Source organism: Prinia subflava, chromosome 13, assembly GCF_021018805.1.
Source record: "Prinia subflava isolate CZ2003 ecotype Zambia chromosome 13, Cam_Psub_1.2, whole genome shotgun sequence".
NCBI classification, from domain to species: domain Eukaryota; kingdom Metazoa; phylum Chordata; class Aves; order Passeriformes; family Cisticolidae; genus Prinia; species Prinia subflava.
In genome coordinates, this window is record NC_086259.1 from 18,288,733 (window position 1) to 18,305,423 (window position 16,691).

The 16,691-nt window shown below is 46.2% G+C and overlaps 1 long non-coding RNA gene across 1 annotated transcript; it reads left to right on the top strand.

The window, feature by feature from the left end:
- The first annotated feature begins 10,374 nt into the window (after positions 1-10,374).
- On the top strand, positions 10,375-15,786 carry LOC134557553 (uncharacterized). The gene is made up of 4 exons (XR_010082063.1): positions 10,375-10,652; positions 11,538-11,640; positions 12,974-13,076; positions 15,572-15,786. It is a non-coding gene; the product is annotated as an uncharacterized LOC134557553 (long non-coding RNA).
- Positions 15,787-16,691: the final 905 nt, after the last annotated feature.

Sequence of the window (16,691 nt, forward strand, 5' to 3'; positions counted from 1 at the left end):
TAAGAGCGTCCTTTAAGGCACTTAGGAGGCATTTATGCCACTTTAGGGTGTGGAGAGAGCAGCGTAAAGAAGCCTCAGTGTAAACAGAAACCACCCTCCTATGGTGTTGACAGTGGTTAAAATTGGGTCACGGAGTTAAGTCAACACACAAGGTCTGCCTTGTGCAGCTCCCTCTGCTCCTCTCCCGGGGCAGGGCTGTCCACAGAGCCCCTCAGGCACAAGGAGGGAGATCCAGTGTCCAAAGGAACACGAGGATATTTATAGCAGGTGAAAAGTCAGGGGGCGCAGGTGGAACGGGAGAGCTGGAGGCAGAAGGGAGCAAAATAAATTCGGAGCTTTGGGATGTGTCACAGGGGCTGGTTCTGTGAGGTTTGGGCTCCTGGGGGTGGCTGTGGCCAGGGGGGGACCTGCCAACACATACAACTGTCCCGAGGAGTGCTTGATTGGTATCTGAAGTTTTTATTTCAGTAGCTGCCTCAAGGCTTGTTTTTGCACATCTGTCTTTTGCACATGTGGAAGCTGAGAAAATATAACCTATGAGCTAAGCCCAGGGGCCAGAGGACAAACTTGTCAGAAACAAGTCTCAAAATCAACCTAATTTCCCTCCCCACCAGCTGAGCAGGCTTTGTAAGTTTGAAAAAAGAGAGTAAAACCCAACAGAGATTGACTGTAGGAAGTCGGGGTATTCATTCCATCTTACTTGATGTGCTTTTAATGAAAATATGGTTTCTATCAATGCAGGGAGCTCCAAAACTGCATCAGTACCTCTGCTGGAAGAAACAGGCTGAAAAATCAGGTGACACTTGGAAGGGAAGAGTACAAGGAATAATAAAGGATGGAGAGCAACAGCTCAGCCCAACTGAGATAAAGAGTCAAAAGCAATCACATTATGGCCAAGGAGATAAAAGTCCTATCAGGTGTGAAAGGATCAGCAAGGCAGGTGAGAAACCTTTCAGCTTTGCCTCCTCTGTGCAGGTCTCTGGTGCAATATGACAATGCCTGGGTTTGAGCTGTTACTGCCTGGAAAATATTCAGCTGCCTGAGGGAAGTCCAGGAGGAAAGAGAGAGAGGCCTGAGAGCTAAAACAACTCCTGAGAAAGCAGGAGAGACCTCTGAGGGTGAAAACAGTGAGGAAGAGGATGGCTGAAGAGTGTAAAGGTACAGTAAAGGGAGAAAGGGTTCCTCATGCCCAAAGGGGCTCCACTGGAAAGGGATGGGCTTAAAATGTAGTAGGAAACACCAAGACCATTGGTACAGGCTCTGACTGGAGCAGATTATCACTGTGGTCTTTTCAAGCCACTATTCCAGGTTTTTAAGATTATTCTAGGTGGCAACTCCTGGAATGAGATCCTGCTTTGAGTGGAGGATGGACTAGAAATTGTCTTGATGGTCCTCCCAGGTGTTTTCTTTTCTATCAGTTTCAAAGTTAAAGGAAATATTCCATCATGTGAGAATGGCTGTCCTCTGTTTGGACCAGGATGGTGCACAGGCAGGGACTGACATTTTTCCTGTGGGTGACACAGAGAGATGATCTGAAGGCAGAAGAAGCCTGGGTAGTGTCATGGCAGTCATGATAAAATGTAGTAATTTTTCTTTAAAGTCTTTGCTGTTCAGGTTTTTTTGGTTGGTGTTTTGAGGTTTTTTTTTTTGTTTTTTTTTTTGCCTTTTGGCAGACATTAATTGAGGTACAGCTGCAGATGGACCCGTGGCCCTTGTGTCTGAGATAAAACAGTGGGGACAACCCTTCAGAAATGCTGCTCTGAAATGCTGGCAAAGGGTGATTTAGGGCATCCCCTGGGGTGTCACTGAGCCTGACCTGGCAAGGAAGGGCTGATTTAGGGCATCCCATGGGGTGTCACTGAGCCAGGCCTGGTGAGGAAGGGCTGATTTAGGGCATTCATTCCCTGGGGTGTCACTGAGCCAGGCCTGGTGAGGAAGGGCTGATTTAGGACATCCCCTGGGGTGTCACTGAGCCAGGCTTGGCGAGGAAGGGCTGATTTAGGGCATCCCATGGGGTGTCACTGAGCCAGGCTTGGCGAGGAAGGGCTGATTTAGGGCATTCATCCCCTGGGGTGTCACTGTGCCAGACTGAGCAGCACAGGCAGAAAAGGCATCTCCTCCCAATGCCAGGCGTGCAGCACCACCCGAGGACAGGCTTTGGGTGGGGAGAGGGAGGCCATGGAAATTTTCTCATCTGCAGAGTCATGAAAGCATCTCAGGCGTCTGAGGGCAGCTGGCCAGCTCAGCAGGCTGCGTGTGCCTCTCCAAAGACACCGGGGAAGTCAGGCTGTCTCAAACTCTTACTGCAAAACAGATGCAGGAGCTGGGTAGCCAGTGCTGGACAATGCTCTCCTTGGGAAGAGCTTCATTATCAGCAAACAATCTCTGAGAGTCCAAAGCACTAAATGGGGATTTGTTTGGACGCCGACCATTTTAACGAGAGACACAAAATTAAGAAAACACCCAAGCTTTCACGAGCTCCAAAGTTTTGTGTCTAGACCAAGAAAAGGACTTTAGGAGCCAACTCTAGCTGATGCTGTGGACAGCTCTGGATGCAGTTCCAGAAAATTCTTGTGATCCATTTTTAAGGGGAGTTACTGGAAAAGTGGTCAAGCCCTGTCCCCTTGGCCGTGGGCACGGGGGGGCTTGGAGAGGAGGGTCCCCCCTCCCCGGGTGTCCTGCACTGACGCAGGAGAGGCTTGTGTGAGGTCTCTGCTCTCCTCTTATATAATCCATGACTTCAGATAAAACTGATGCCAAGTACCCAAAAAAGGGATGGTGCACTCTCCCTTGCAGCCTCTTCCCGTAATCCGAACATGGAGTTCGGCTGTGGCAGTTCTGCCAGTAAAATCCAGGGGTTTTGTCCCTTTGCCACAGGTTTAAAATTAGCTGTGTCCCAGCAGGGCCATCCCTGCCAGCCTCAGTGCTCAGTGCTGGAGGGTCAGGGCCTCCAAAAGAGCCCAGCAGCACCAGTTTAAACAGTGACCAGAAAAGTTTGTTCAGGGAGGGCTCCCTGGACATTGACAACCAGAGCCTCCGTCAGCTCCTACGTGGAGAAAACACTCAAACTTTATAAAAATACCTCCTAAAGTAAATATCAGTGAGTCACAGATACTAAATATTAATATTCGTATGTTGGGAGCAGAATCAGCAGGATCTGTGAGGCAGGCCTTTTTCATGTGCAATATTACAGAATTGGCTGTGTGTTCCTCTATTTTTTTTTAATTTTTTTTTTTTTTTGTTTTCTTTGTGTGCCAACCTTTCCCATTTGGGACTCAGGCTTGGAGCTGCTCCGAGGCCTTGGGTCAGTGAAGCTGGTTGGAGTCTCAGTCCCACGAGGGGAACAATTTCCCTGGCAGGGACCCAGGCAGGGAGGGCACTGAGCAGTGCTCCTCATCCAAGGGTCAATAGTGGAGCATTCCCAGGGAATCAGAGAGTCTAACTCCATTATTGCAAATTACAGATAAATGAGGGGGGTTTTTTTGATTGACTGACCTGTAGGAAAAAAAAATCAACCCCAAACCAACCACGTTACGTAAAATTTATGCAACTACCCAACTCCCCAAAGCATTTTTGTCTCATTAAGGATTAAAATGGAGTGAAAGCCAATCCTCGCTTCTGTAGCAGGCAGTTCTAAGCAAAAAGTGGCTTTGTTGATCATAATACAGTAAAAAATAATTTAAAAATATGCTGAGTTTTAAAAAGTGAAATTGCAGTTATTTCAGTAATTTCTTTTCATGTTTGAGTGTGTGGCTTCTTAAAAGCTTGTTGGAGTTGAAAAGCATTAATGAAAAGCTTTAATTCATTTTGTTGTTGGGTTTTTGTTTATTTTCCCATGGTGTTTCACTGGCATTAGCTGGTTGATGTGGAGACTGAGATGCTATCTGGGTGAAGAGAGGAGAAAAATTTTTTTGTTGAAATTGAGAAGTAGTATCAGCTGAAAAAACCCAAAGAAGTTCCAGACAGAACTGTAAAGGAGAAAGGTGATGGACACCATCAGTTTTGTGCTTGGTCATTGGCAGTAGATGGTCCCTTGCAGCTCTCTGTTTGTAGACCCAGTTTAACCAGCCCTGTGCTGAGGGCTGCAGTAAATTCTGTGTTTTCATGAACTGCATCCCATCCCTGGGAGCATCTCTGCTCTGGTGGATGAGCAAAGGAGCCATTCCCAGCAAAGGAGCCATTCCCAGGGCTGCAAACAGAGGGAAATCCCATCCCCACCCACACCTCTGACCCACCAGCCCCCTGGGCACAGTGGTTTTGGCAGATGTGACTTTCTCATCAAAGCCCCACTTCAGGCTGAGCTCTCCTGTACCTTCTCATTATCTTCTGTGATCTCTGCCTTTAATTAAAGACAGACCTGAGACCCCTGGGACTTGCACGCCCACTCCTCTTTATGTTTCCCCTCCCTTCCCTGGTGGCAGAGGGGGGCAGGTAGGCCAGGCTGGGCACAGGGGACAGTGGTGGCAGCACAGTGGGCACACAGGGGACAGTGGGCACAGCACACAGACAGTGTGGGCACAGACTGAGCTCAGGGAACCCCCTCACGCCGGTGGAGGGGGAGGTTTATCCTGGGAGAGAAGAAAATTATTGGAAGAGGAAGCAAAAATTAACCACAGACTCATTTTTAATGAGTGTACTGAGAATTACTGTAGATTTCAACATCTGTTTTGACTGGACAGGAAGAGAGCATTGCAAAGGGTGCAGGAACACCTTTGAAAAGAAAGGCTCACAAAACCCTGTCAGGATCTCACTCATGGATCTCATAAACCAGGGCCTGAGCTGGTCATTGCAGATCTGCTCCCAGTTTGCACAAGAGCCCCAATTCTGCACAAATCAGAGGCTCCAAACCAGCCACGCAGGAAAATTCAGATTTTTCTGGAGTGGTGGCATCTTTGAGAGGGTGTCTTTGGAGGTGAATGATCTCCCCCACACCAGCAGCAGGACAGGAGATGGCATCAGACCATGGTTCTGGCTGTCCCCTCTGGCACTGAGAAAAAGGTGTGGCAGTGCCTGCTGTGGGCAAGGGCTGGTAATCCTGGCTCACCAATCTTCTAATTAAAGCCATGAGCAGCCCTCCCAATTCATTAAAGGATATTGCACAGAAGTTGAAGAAATAGGCAAATGTGTCACAGGAAGCCCAAAGGCTGGAACCACATCCTTGTGTAGTTCCTCCTCTGGGAAGTGCACGGTGGGATTTTCTGATGGTGATGCACTGATGAATGATGCACAGCACCTCGCTGAACTGAAACTGCCCCTGGGTTTTACTGAGCTCTGCCTCAGGCCCTTTGCTAATCAAAATGTTTCCAGAAAACGTGTTTGGGGCGTGTGGTTTTATTTTTGTTTTGTTTTTGTTCTTGTTTTTGTTTTTTTTGGTTTTTAGAGCCATGTGAAATCCAAGCTGTGACTACAAAGACTTGATTGCTCATGATGCTGAGTGCTTCATGCCGAGCAGAATCTCTTCCAGTGAGGGAACCTACAAGGGATCTGCTGAAATAGCTGTGGAGAGCTGGTGTGGAGCAATGTCAGGGCAGTGTCACGCATGGATGAAGTGTCTGGCACAAACGATGCCCTCCGGGCACGGCTGCACCTCTATCCTGAGCATAATTGCCCTCATTAAACCTCATTAGTGCCAATTGAGTCAGAGGGTGATGGGATGGAGTCACATCCTCTGCTGCAGCCTCATCCCTCTGTGCCACCCCAGCTTTTGGGGTCTGAACGTGTTTCATGGCAGGATTTGCAGGGCAGGAAAGGCTGTTCCCATTCCAAACCCAGGCCTGGGATGCACAGCAAACACCACAAGGACATTTCCAAGTAAGCCTGGACTTTGGGGAACAGGATATGGCAGTGGTGGGGCTGATCTGGTGATCTTTAGTCGCTCTTCTGCCTCACACCAGCTGGGACAGTGGTCCACACCGTTGTCATTGTGACAGGTCTTGGAATTAGTACTTCAGGGACATGGGAATAGATTAGTGGTAGCTGGTAACAAGACAGGAGGGAATAAAATGACCTTTCATGAAGAGAGACCATTTTTTCATAATATATATACATCAGAAAAGCAAGAAAGGCTCAAGGGAACATAACAGAGCTACTGCAGTTCTTGACTGTGCCTGGAGCAGACAGGAAAGCCTTTGTGGTGTGCCAGGAGGTGAAATCAGCCACCAAGAAATGCCTGTCAGCAGGACAGGGCTGCTCCAGGTCAGTGAGTTATGGGTTCTGGACAGGAGGGAGGCTGTGGGACATCTTTCCAATAACGTCAGGGATGTTGCTGCATTGTTTGCAGCCCCGTTTGGCTGATTCAACATTTCCAGGGCTTGTGCCTCATCACGGTAATGGCAGGAGCTGCTCACATCCTCATCCACCCAGAGGAACCAACCTCAACCAGGAGATTTTAGAGCCAAAGAAAGGGACTGAAGCCACAGGAGAGCCAGCCACGTGTTGGAGCCTGCTGGATTTTCCCTCACTCTGCTCGTGTTGGATCCCTGTGCACAGCCTGACTCACGGCTTTGGGAGAGAGAGGAATCAGTGTTGCCTGCTCAGAAATCCAACTGCTTCCAGTTCACCCAAACCACCATGCTGGACTCTCAAGTTCCTTTTGTGGATGATTTCCAGCTAAGATTTCTCATCAGCAGCCATGAAAGGATGCAAACAACAAACAGTTCCACATTTCACTCTGCTGCCTTTGTACTCTGCTTCACCCCTATCTTGTCCACTTGCATCAGTCTGAGGTTTATTTTAGGGATGAACATGAGATTGCCTGGAACCTCTCCAAAAACTTAACTCAGGCCACTCTTTTGATCATGGAGCAGATAAACACAATTCTGTGCTTGACTTTATAAATTATTTGCCCTGAGAAAGCAACTGGGATTTTGTCCATGGCCAGCAGAGCTTGCAGTATTTCTTTGGATGATGTGGAACAGGGATGCCCGGGCCATTTGAAGGGTTTTTGTGGCTGCTTTAGCAATATTGGTCTGCAGTGTGGCAGTTTTCTGATCAAATCTTTTTTTGGTGGGAAAGCTGAACTTCTGACATCTGAATTTCGTGGCATTTTAAGCTGGGAGTTGACTTTTCCTATGGAAAGTTTTAGTTCTCTCGTGGGAAAATGAGAGCGTGGCCAATCTAAATACTAAATAAAGTCACATATTGCTTGAAACAGTTTTTCTGTGCTCAGTGAAGTGGCCAGTTGCTCTGTGTGGCTCTGTTGCTTTACAGAAAACCCCTCCACCCTGCCCTGTAGTTGTGTCTACAGGAAATCTCCTGATTTCTGTCAGAAATCAGGAGATTTCTGACATTACATGGTCTGGATTTGGACAGCAGGAACCAAAGGTCTTGGATTGTGCTCTGTACTTCTGATTTCTGAAGAATGTCCTTACAGACACAATTTCTCTGCCTTGTGGTAAATATTGAATCTCTCTTTATGCCTTGCAGAATCTGGTTCCAGATATCTGGGAACTAAAATTTGTAGTCTTACTTCAACTTCTCTGCCAAATGAATGAGAATCTTGAGGAAAGTTTCATCCCAGAAATTTATTTTTCCCTAATGGAAGCAAACTGGTGTTCTGTGCTGGGTTTGCAGTAGGGGAACAATCAGGGTTTTCCCACGAGGCTGAAACTGTAAATGGCTTTTTTGGGGTGTGAATGGGACGATCAGCTTTTCAGGCCCTCAGCAGCAATACCCGAGGGGGTGTAAATTGGCACAGCCTCACTGCTGCTGCTGGACCTACTTCATGCCTTGGCTGCATCCTCCAAAGCCCCACACTGGTGATGCCAACAGAGGGAGATGGGGAAAGTCAAACACACCCCAAAATTCAGGGGCAGCTGGCCTGGAGACAGCCCCACCACTGACCAAGCCTAGAACAGCTCTTGGAGGGGCTTGCAGGTCCCAGCTGTGAATTGTGACCTTGCTGAGGGTGGTTCCCTGCCACAGATGGAGAGACTGCATGGATGTGGGCAGTGCTGCCCTCTCCCAGGGAATCACATGGGGCTGGAAACAGAATAATCCTCCCATGGCATTTCTCCGACGTGCCTGGTCACTCCTCTGAGGTGCGTGGTGTAGGCAGAGGCCAGTGTCAGCAAAGGCATCCCCCTCCCTTTCTAGGGGTTATTTCTAGACCCTTCACAAAGGGAAAAAATGTGATCAAGTACCTGGCTGAAGCACAAATCCAGCTGTTCTACAGATGTGAAAGGATGGAGAGGACTTTTGGTTCTGTCTCTTTTTAAAACGAAGCAGCTCCTCCCCTTCTTCAGCCTCTTCAGCACTGTCACAGCCTGTCCCCCCGCAGGGGAAAGAACAAATATCCTCCCCATCCTTCACGGCTGGAAACCCATCTGCCAGAGCTGTGTCTGAGCCTTTGCACATGGAATTACGTTTCCCAGTCTCAGGGCTCTCTGTGGGTAAAACGATGTGAGCAAAGCATTTATAGCCAGCATCACAACTGTCAATAAAATGAGGAACAATATTTAATAAGAGCAGTTTAATGGTGAACTTGGCTTTCTTGCTGTTTTCTCAAGCTGAATTTCTGTGGAGAAGTTGTCAAAGTTCAAGGATTTCCTACATGCGTTTGCCCATTGGATGAACTCAGCTCTTCCTTTGGCCTTCAGATTTCTTCACTTTTCCTCATGTGCCCAACTGGAGCTGCAGGTAAATTGCACAAGAGGCTTTCTTCAGCTGTTCTGATGGAAAATTGGTACCTGTCTCGTGTTTTCTGTGCATTTAAAGCTGAAATTGTCCTTTACCCTTTTCTCCTGTTGCAAGACTTTCTGGAAATACGCTCTATTTTCTCCTCTGTTCTGCTCCCCACGTTGTGATACGCTGGAAGATATTAAACAACAAAACAGCAAAGAGGATATGTTTTGTATTATTTTGTTTATAAGAACACTCTGGACTGGTAAATAGCTACACCCTTCATAAGTGTTTTCAATTTTCCCTTTGAAATAAGAAACAAGCTGCTTTCAACAAGCAGCTCTTCTTGGTCAAGGATTCTTCTCATTTTAGGGTACACAGATAATTTAAAAGTCAGAATGTTTCCAGAAAACGTGTTTGAAGCACGTGGGATTTTTTTGTTTGGTTGTTGTTGTAATTGTTGGTGGTGGTTTTTTTAGAGCCACGTGAAATCCAAGCTGTGACTACAAAGACATGACTGTTCATGATGCTGAGTGCTTTGTGCTGAGAAGAATCTCTTTCAGTGAGGGAACCTACAAGGGATCTGTAAAAAGACACAGCAACCCCATAAACTCACTTGCAGGAAAAACTTGATTTATTTCTTATTAGTTCAGCAAAAAGTTTTTTGTGTAACAAAATAGCTTGAGCTGTGTAGGGAAGAGCTGTACCTTCAGACACAAGTCAGTGGCCTGGATTATTCCTTGTAAACAAATGACTGAACCATGGCACTTCAGTTCTCCTGCTTTGTTGCTCCAAACAGTGTGGCATGATCACAGAAAATCTCTTTTTTCCCAGGCCAAGCTTTATCCCTGGAGAATTCCTGAGGGCATGCAAGATGCTTGGTCCCTTTTCCCAAGATGGGCACAGACATGGGATTCTCCTTGACTTCACCATGAGATACCCTGAAAAATTGGGTCCAAAAGTGAGATGGCCCAGACCCAGCTTATTCTAGTTTGGCCTTGCATCCTCGCCAAGGGTTTTTGGTCTTGCTGAGCTGGGGTGGTTTTCTCTAAAGGTGCTGTATTGTTCTGGATGTCCAGAGAGTGTTTTTTCAACCCAGTTTAAGGTCACCTTGAGAGTGGCTGGGCTTGGCAGAGCTGATTCTGGGCTCAGGCCTTGCTGTTGATATCGAGTTTTCGACTGATTACACAAAACATTTTATAGATGAAGCCTGAACAAACCCTTCAATTAAGGTCACAGTAAACAAGATTCTAAGGTTCAAGCACTCTGTGGCAAGCAGACTTTTAGGAACTGGTTGTATTAAGATGAACGATTTGATTAGAGAATGAGAAACAGGGCTGGGGAGACAGGAACCTGACCTCAGCAATAAAATGCACAGAGTTGCTTTTATTCCTCCTTCTTGGAATCCGGTGTACAAAGGTACAATTAAACAACATGGCCAACATTTCAGCAGGCCAAGGCAAACCATTTGTGCTTTTCCTGACTCTGGGCATCTGCACAGGGCTTTGCTTTGCTTTAAAATTCTGTGAGTTGGACTGGGACCTTGGGAGGCTGGAGGAGCCCCTGGGGCTGAACTCGGGGCTCTTGGGCTCCTCCAGCTCAGAATCAGCTGCTGGACACCACCAAGCAGCACAGCTGAATTCAGGGATATCTGCAGGCAGGATGTAATTTGGAAGAGCAACCAGGGCAGATAGTCTGGGTCACATTGCTGGAGGCAACTCAAGCTGGAATAGCAGGGAGGAGGAGAGGGGAGCACAGGAGCAGCCAAACACCCACACGGCCCCAGTGCCAACCTTCACTGCTTTTGCAGGATTTGATTTGTTGTTTCCTTAGAAAACCAGGCTGAGCTCCCAGCACCAGATCATTTTCAACCTCTCTGTCTGAGAAAGAAAAGGCTTTGTCCCAAAAAGTGAATATTTCCAGTGGCGCTGGAAATGCCAAGTGGTGCTTGGATTCTCTTTATTCCTCTTTATCTTTCTGCAGGAGGAAGCCTGTCCAGGAGCAGGGTTGGACACTTGGGTGCTGCTGCTGAGGTGAGGATGCAGCTGAAAGGGATGGGCACAAGGAGTGATAGCATAGGGTTAAAATGTTTCTAAAATCATGAGAATGGTGTACAATAGATTTGGGGGAGGTGGAAAGAGAGGTTGGGCCTGGTAGGCAAAGGGAGCCAGGGCTGGGTAGGCCCTGGGAATGAATGCTGGGCTTTGTCTTTACTGGATCATGTGAAACTGCACCTGCATAATCATTATATGATCACAGAATCACAGAATCACCCCGGGTTGGAAGAAACCTCCAAGATCATAGAGTCCAATCCAAGCCTAACATTTCAACTAAACCATGGCACCAGTGCCACATTCAGGCTTTATTTACACACACCCAGGGATGGTGACTCCACCACCTCCCTGGGCAGACCATTCCAGTACTTTATTTTATTCTTTCAGTGAAAAACTTTTCCCTAATATCCAGTTTATATTTCCCTTGGTGCAGTTTGAGGCTGTGTCCTCTCCTTCTGTCAGTGCTGCCCGGAGAAAGAGGCCGACCCCACTTGATACAGCCACACTTCAGGAGGTTATAGAGAGTGATAAATGATAAATGATATGATTGTTAAATGTGATGATTGCTTGGTACTTGAATATGATTATTGTTTAATCGTAACAAGAATCATGAGAAAGGATGTTTGGGGGTGCCTGATGGAAATTACAAGGATTCATGCTTGGATAAGATCAATGGATACAATAGAACCATAAAGGTTTAATAATTAATTTGAAGTTGTATAACGAAAAGGGTATAAAAATGTGTCCATCTCGAATCCATGTTAGAGTCAGATTTGGGTCTGCACCCCTGATTCCCAGAGCTGTTCAATAAAAGCACCTGTATATAACCATATTCCATGATTATGTGTTTCTGAACGCTAACAGGAGGATGAATCCACACCTGTGCCCGGCAGCCTTTAACCAAATTTGGATGTTCTGCTCTACAGGATGAGCGTGATTGTCCCAATCCACGTGGTGGAGCTGCAAGGTGAGACCCCCTGAGCCAGCAAATATTTCCATTTCCTTCCCTCTCCTCCTTCATCCAAGTGTTGAGGCCCTACACTGGAGGTAACACAAGTTGAAGAGACTTAGACAAAATTTAAACATGTGCTTTTTCACGGGCAGACATTGAGTAATGATTGCACTGGCTCGGGAGAAATGCCCTGGTCTGAAGGCAGCTGCTCAGCTCCAAATCAGCCCGTGTTTGTGGAAGTTTGATCCATTTTGCAAAGTTTACTTTCTCAAATGAGAAAGAAACAGCCAAAAATATTATGATTTCTACCCAAAACAAGTTGGAATAGGCCAAATAAAATGACAATCTCCACTTGGCTGGGAGAAGAGGTGATGCAATTAGCTGATTTTTATTGAGAAATGAGTAGAAAGGTGTGAATTTGATATATAATCCATTTCTGGCCAGAAATACCATGGCATGGAGAACAGAAAAGATAAATAGCTAAAAGCTTTAGCAAAAATGACCCGTGTCCATAGTCAGATAATGCTCAAATGTAAGACTTAAGAAATTAAATCATAGGCTAAAATAATTTTCCTTAATTTATTTTCCTTCTGTTTTCTACCAGTTTCAAGTTTCCTTCAAATCTCTCCCATTTGCTGAATTTTTCAGTGGCAGAAATCTGGCCTGGTCTTTTGCAAGCCAGAACAAAGAGAATGCTTTCAAATATCCCAGACAGATCATTTTCTCTTTGCTGCTCTCCCAATGGGGTTAGAAAACACGAGCCGCCTGTGTGAGACCTCTGCTACTGTACAAAGAACCATGGTATTCTCCAGGAGATGACGTATAAAATTCAAAATGAGTAAAAATTTAAAAATTACAACCTACTGATGCTTTGAAAAAACCCTGTGTCTCTACATCAGCCTCTGCATTTGGGTTTTGGGGTTTGTTTTTGTTTAACCCACGGGGATCCATGAGGTCACAGGAACCTTAACATCCCTGGAGAACAACAAACATCCCTGGGGACGCCACAAATCTTCTATTGATGGCTGAGAGACCAGAGAAGGAGCTCAGCCCTTAGCTGAGGAAATTCTGTATTATGGGAGGAACAGGGAGGGTAACCCAGTCTGAACTGGTGCTGAGGGCAGCCACCCCCAGGGTTATGGTGTTGGGTTTGGCTGTGTGAGAAGCACAGAGGGTTGGGAGGGATCCCACAAACCCCTCCAGGTCCTGTCATCCCCTCTGAAAAGTGGGATTTGTTATCTCCAGGTGTCAACATTGCTGCTCTTTCTCACTCCCCAAACCCAACAGCTGTCCTGCCTTTATTACAGAGGTGTGGGTTTCATTTCGTGCCTTTATGTTCATTTTTCAGGCCGTGGTTGACAAATCATCGTGTGTGGCTGACCCAGCCAAGCTCCTCCTCTCTCCATGGCCGTGTTTTCCATCTGTTCTGGCTACTCCACCTATTTTTGAAGGTATACCAACAAACTCCCCCTGGCTCTGACCTCCCAGCAGTGCAGCACTCACCTCTTTCATTAATCAGCCTTGCCTCATTAGCTCGGTTTAGTGGCACTTTTGTCCTTTTTTCTCTCTTTCACTGGTGGAGAAATGTCTGCAAAATATTTGGGTTACCTGTGGCAAAGCGTGAAACGTCACTCAGGATGGAGCCCAAGCTGGCAGTGCTGCCTCAGAGGACTTTGGAATGCCATTCCTTGTATAAAAACCAGACTTGTCTGAGGTCACCAGAGGTGACCCTGAGAGTTATCTTATACTGGGGAAGCTTCTTGCTTTTATTTTAGTTTATTTTGTGTGCTCCTGGGGCTGTTTCTGGTGTCATGGCACTGGAGTCCCCTCGGAGCAGAAGTGCTGGGTGCACTGGTGGCACTGGTGGCACTGGTGGGGTTGAGTGTGTGGCTGCAGAGCTGTGCTGACAGAGGAACTTGTAGAGAGCTTGCCTGAAAGTCTTTTTCCCACTTGGCAGCTGAACAGAGCAAACACACACAAAACATCATTTTCCTGAAGGTTAGAGCTGATCCATCCACCACAGGCTGGGAAAAATGAGAAAAAACCCATTGTCCTGGATGTTTCTCTGTCTTAAGCCTGGAGAACTGATATAATTTATTTCCCGTATCATTTCTTGACCAAACCGAGCTCTGCACTAGATTTTATCATTTCCTCATACAATAATAACCAAATCTTTTCAATTAGAGGACATTCCTCTACCAGTGCAGCCGACATCCTGTTTTGCCTTCCGTGCTGCAGCTGCACATGGAGTATAAAAGCTTGGGGAATATTTCCTACAATCTCCTAAATCTCCAGTTTGATTTTCTAGCTGCAGCCTCTCTCAGCTGTTACAGCTCCTCCCATTTGGGATGGATTGCTCCAGGAAACGTTGCCCGGCGTGGTTGCACATCACAGAGCAAAACCTTGATTATTTGCATCCTATCTAGGACAGCAGAGCTTGGAATGTCCCCCCAGGTTTGCCTGGCACTGCGGGAGTGCAGGTGTGCAGGAATTCTGCTGCCACAAAGCTCAGGCAGAGCAGGAGACAGATATGGGTGATTTTGGGTGAGATTTGTGCCTCGCACAAAGGATCCATTGGAGGATGTTGAGGTCACTGGTGGGGTTTTGGGGGTGATGCCTCAGGTTTTGTCTTCCCTGTATTTCAGGCTCTGTGCTGCCCAGGGTGCAGCTCTGAGCTCACAGTCAGGGTCACTCAGCTCTGCACACAGCAGGGACACAAAACAAATCCTTCTCCTGCTGCACACCAAGGACAACTTTCAGCCCCAAAGCACAAACAAGGGTGGCTGGAGGGAGGAACAAGAAGGATGGGACCTCACAGCCTGGGGCTGGAACTGGACAATTAAACCCCAACGTGCAAATGGACCAAAACTTATAAAAATGTAAGTTCTCATGACTGGCCAGCCATTTTGTGACCATTTTGGGTCCATTTTTTGACCAAAGATGTGTTGTTAATGTGTTTTTTCTGCATATAATTTATTTATATATTTGTAATTTATTTATATATATCTAATTTATATATATATATATTTGCTTCTACCTTCAGGATGTTTCATACCAAGGAGGGAGAAAGAAATTCTAACAAATAACACATTCATGAAGTGCTTAAATCTGAGAACAGTTTCAAGGTATTTGTTGCAAACAAAGCCAAAGGCCTCATGTGCCCCTTGGAGCATTCCTGGAGAGCTGCTGGCTGCCTTTGCCTTGATAATGATCTTTATGTGTTTAGCTGTGAACACACATCTCCCATCTCCTGTTGCTGCTTTTCTAGGTTAGACAAAAAATTCTTGTTCATGCACTGTGTTTTCCAAAATTGGTTTGTTTTTTTTTTTTTCCCCAGCTGTTCTTTTCTGCCTCCTTTTTGAGTGAGTTTATTCTCATTTTCACACCCCCTCCAGCCCCTGTTCCCAGCCCCTCACTCACAATTGATTTCCCCTTTCTACAGGCAATCCTTTGCTCTTCTTGGTGCAATTTGATGGTTTCCATTTCAACAGTTTTTCAAGAGTATCTGGAATTTAATCCTGTCCTGTAAAACCCTTCCTACTGCAATACAAGCCCAGCCTTTTGCAAATTCTCTCCTTGTTCTTTTGTCCCAGCCCTGAGCACAAACATCACCCAGACCAGACTCGTGGGCCTGCCCAAAGACCTGACTGAGCTGATAAAGCAGGGCAGGATGTTTTAATTAGTTCCACATTCACATTAAAGGGGTTTTGTCTCCTGCACACTCACCCTGTCACTGCTCTGGACACCACGCAGAGTCACAGGCAGATTCCCAGGATATAAATCTCCCAAAGTCTGTCTCTGCTCCAGGCTGGCTGGTGCCCTGCTATGAGAATTATCCAATTTAAACTGAGCAATGCTGTATTTTTTCACCCCTCTTGATAAAAACAGCATTCTCAGTCCAGCCCTTTTGCCTTCAGTGCTAATTCTGTGCCCCTTGTCCCAACAGAACCCCTGGGTTTGCTGTACTGGACACAGGGCTCCACACAGGAGTGAATCCCTTTGCTTTTGTCAGCGAGGGAGAGATGAGAAGCCTCAGCAAAACAGGAAGAAATGACAAGATGTGGCCTTATTGGGTCACCAGCCCTGGGGCACAGGGATTGCTTGAGATGGTATTTTTTAAAGCAGCACCATCCAAAGGTCACTGAGAGTGTCAGGCCTGAGATACAGGTGGGTGATTCTGATCACAGCGTTTATTGAGAGACAAATATTGGGTTATCCACATGGATTACAGTGCCCTGAACTGCAGGGGTTTGGTGGAGAGTTTGTTCTTGTTATGCAGAATTTATTGTGCAATTTTCATTGCTAGTTCAGCACCCTGCTGCCAGTCTGTGAACCTTTATTTATGGGCACGGATTGTAAAGGCTTTGAGTGATGTTTTCTGGGGTAGAAATCCCTACCTGGGCAAGAATTGCTGAAATGGGATCTGCATTTTAGGTGCAATTAAACAGGACCAGAGCTCACACAAAGAGGGGTTCAGCTGCAGCACTTCAAACTCTGGATGAAGGGAATTAATTTTCTGGTCCACAGATGTAGCAGTTAGAGAAGTTATTCTCTTTATTCTACTTCACTGAGGCTTGTGTTCCCTCTTATCATGGGAACAAGCTCTCAGAAATACTTGTCTTATATGAATTCTGCCCAGTTTGGGCTAGGAATTTCTTGAATAAGTAGCAAAATGAAAGAACTCCCAATTTATGCTTCTGTTTCTTAATTATGTTTTATTATATAAATGTGATTACACTTCATAGCAATGGAACACAACGTACCAAACATCCAGGGGAAAAAAAAATGAGATTGGAAAGAAAACAGGCTTCATCCTTGAGTTGAATTTGGACCTTTTACCTTTTAAATAAAACCATCTGTATTTATATTTTCAAAGTTTGTCAGGGCCAGATGTTGACAAACCCTACTATTTCCTAATCAGTAACCTGGAGGGTGACCCCTCTGTGCAGCCAGGCATGTCCTGGGCCTTCCTATACAAAATAGGGTGTAAGAAGCCAGAGATGGGAATTATTTGCCAAAATCTTCATGAAAAAGAAAGAAAAATGAAGGGATGTATGCTACTGGGA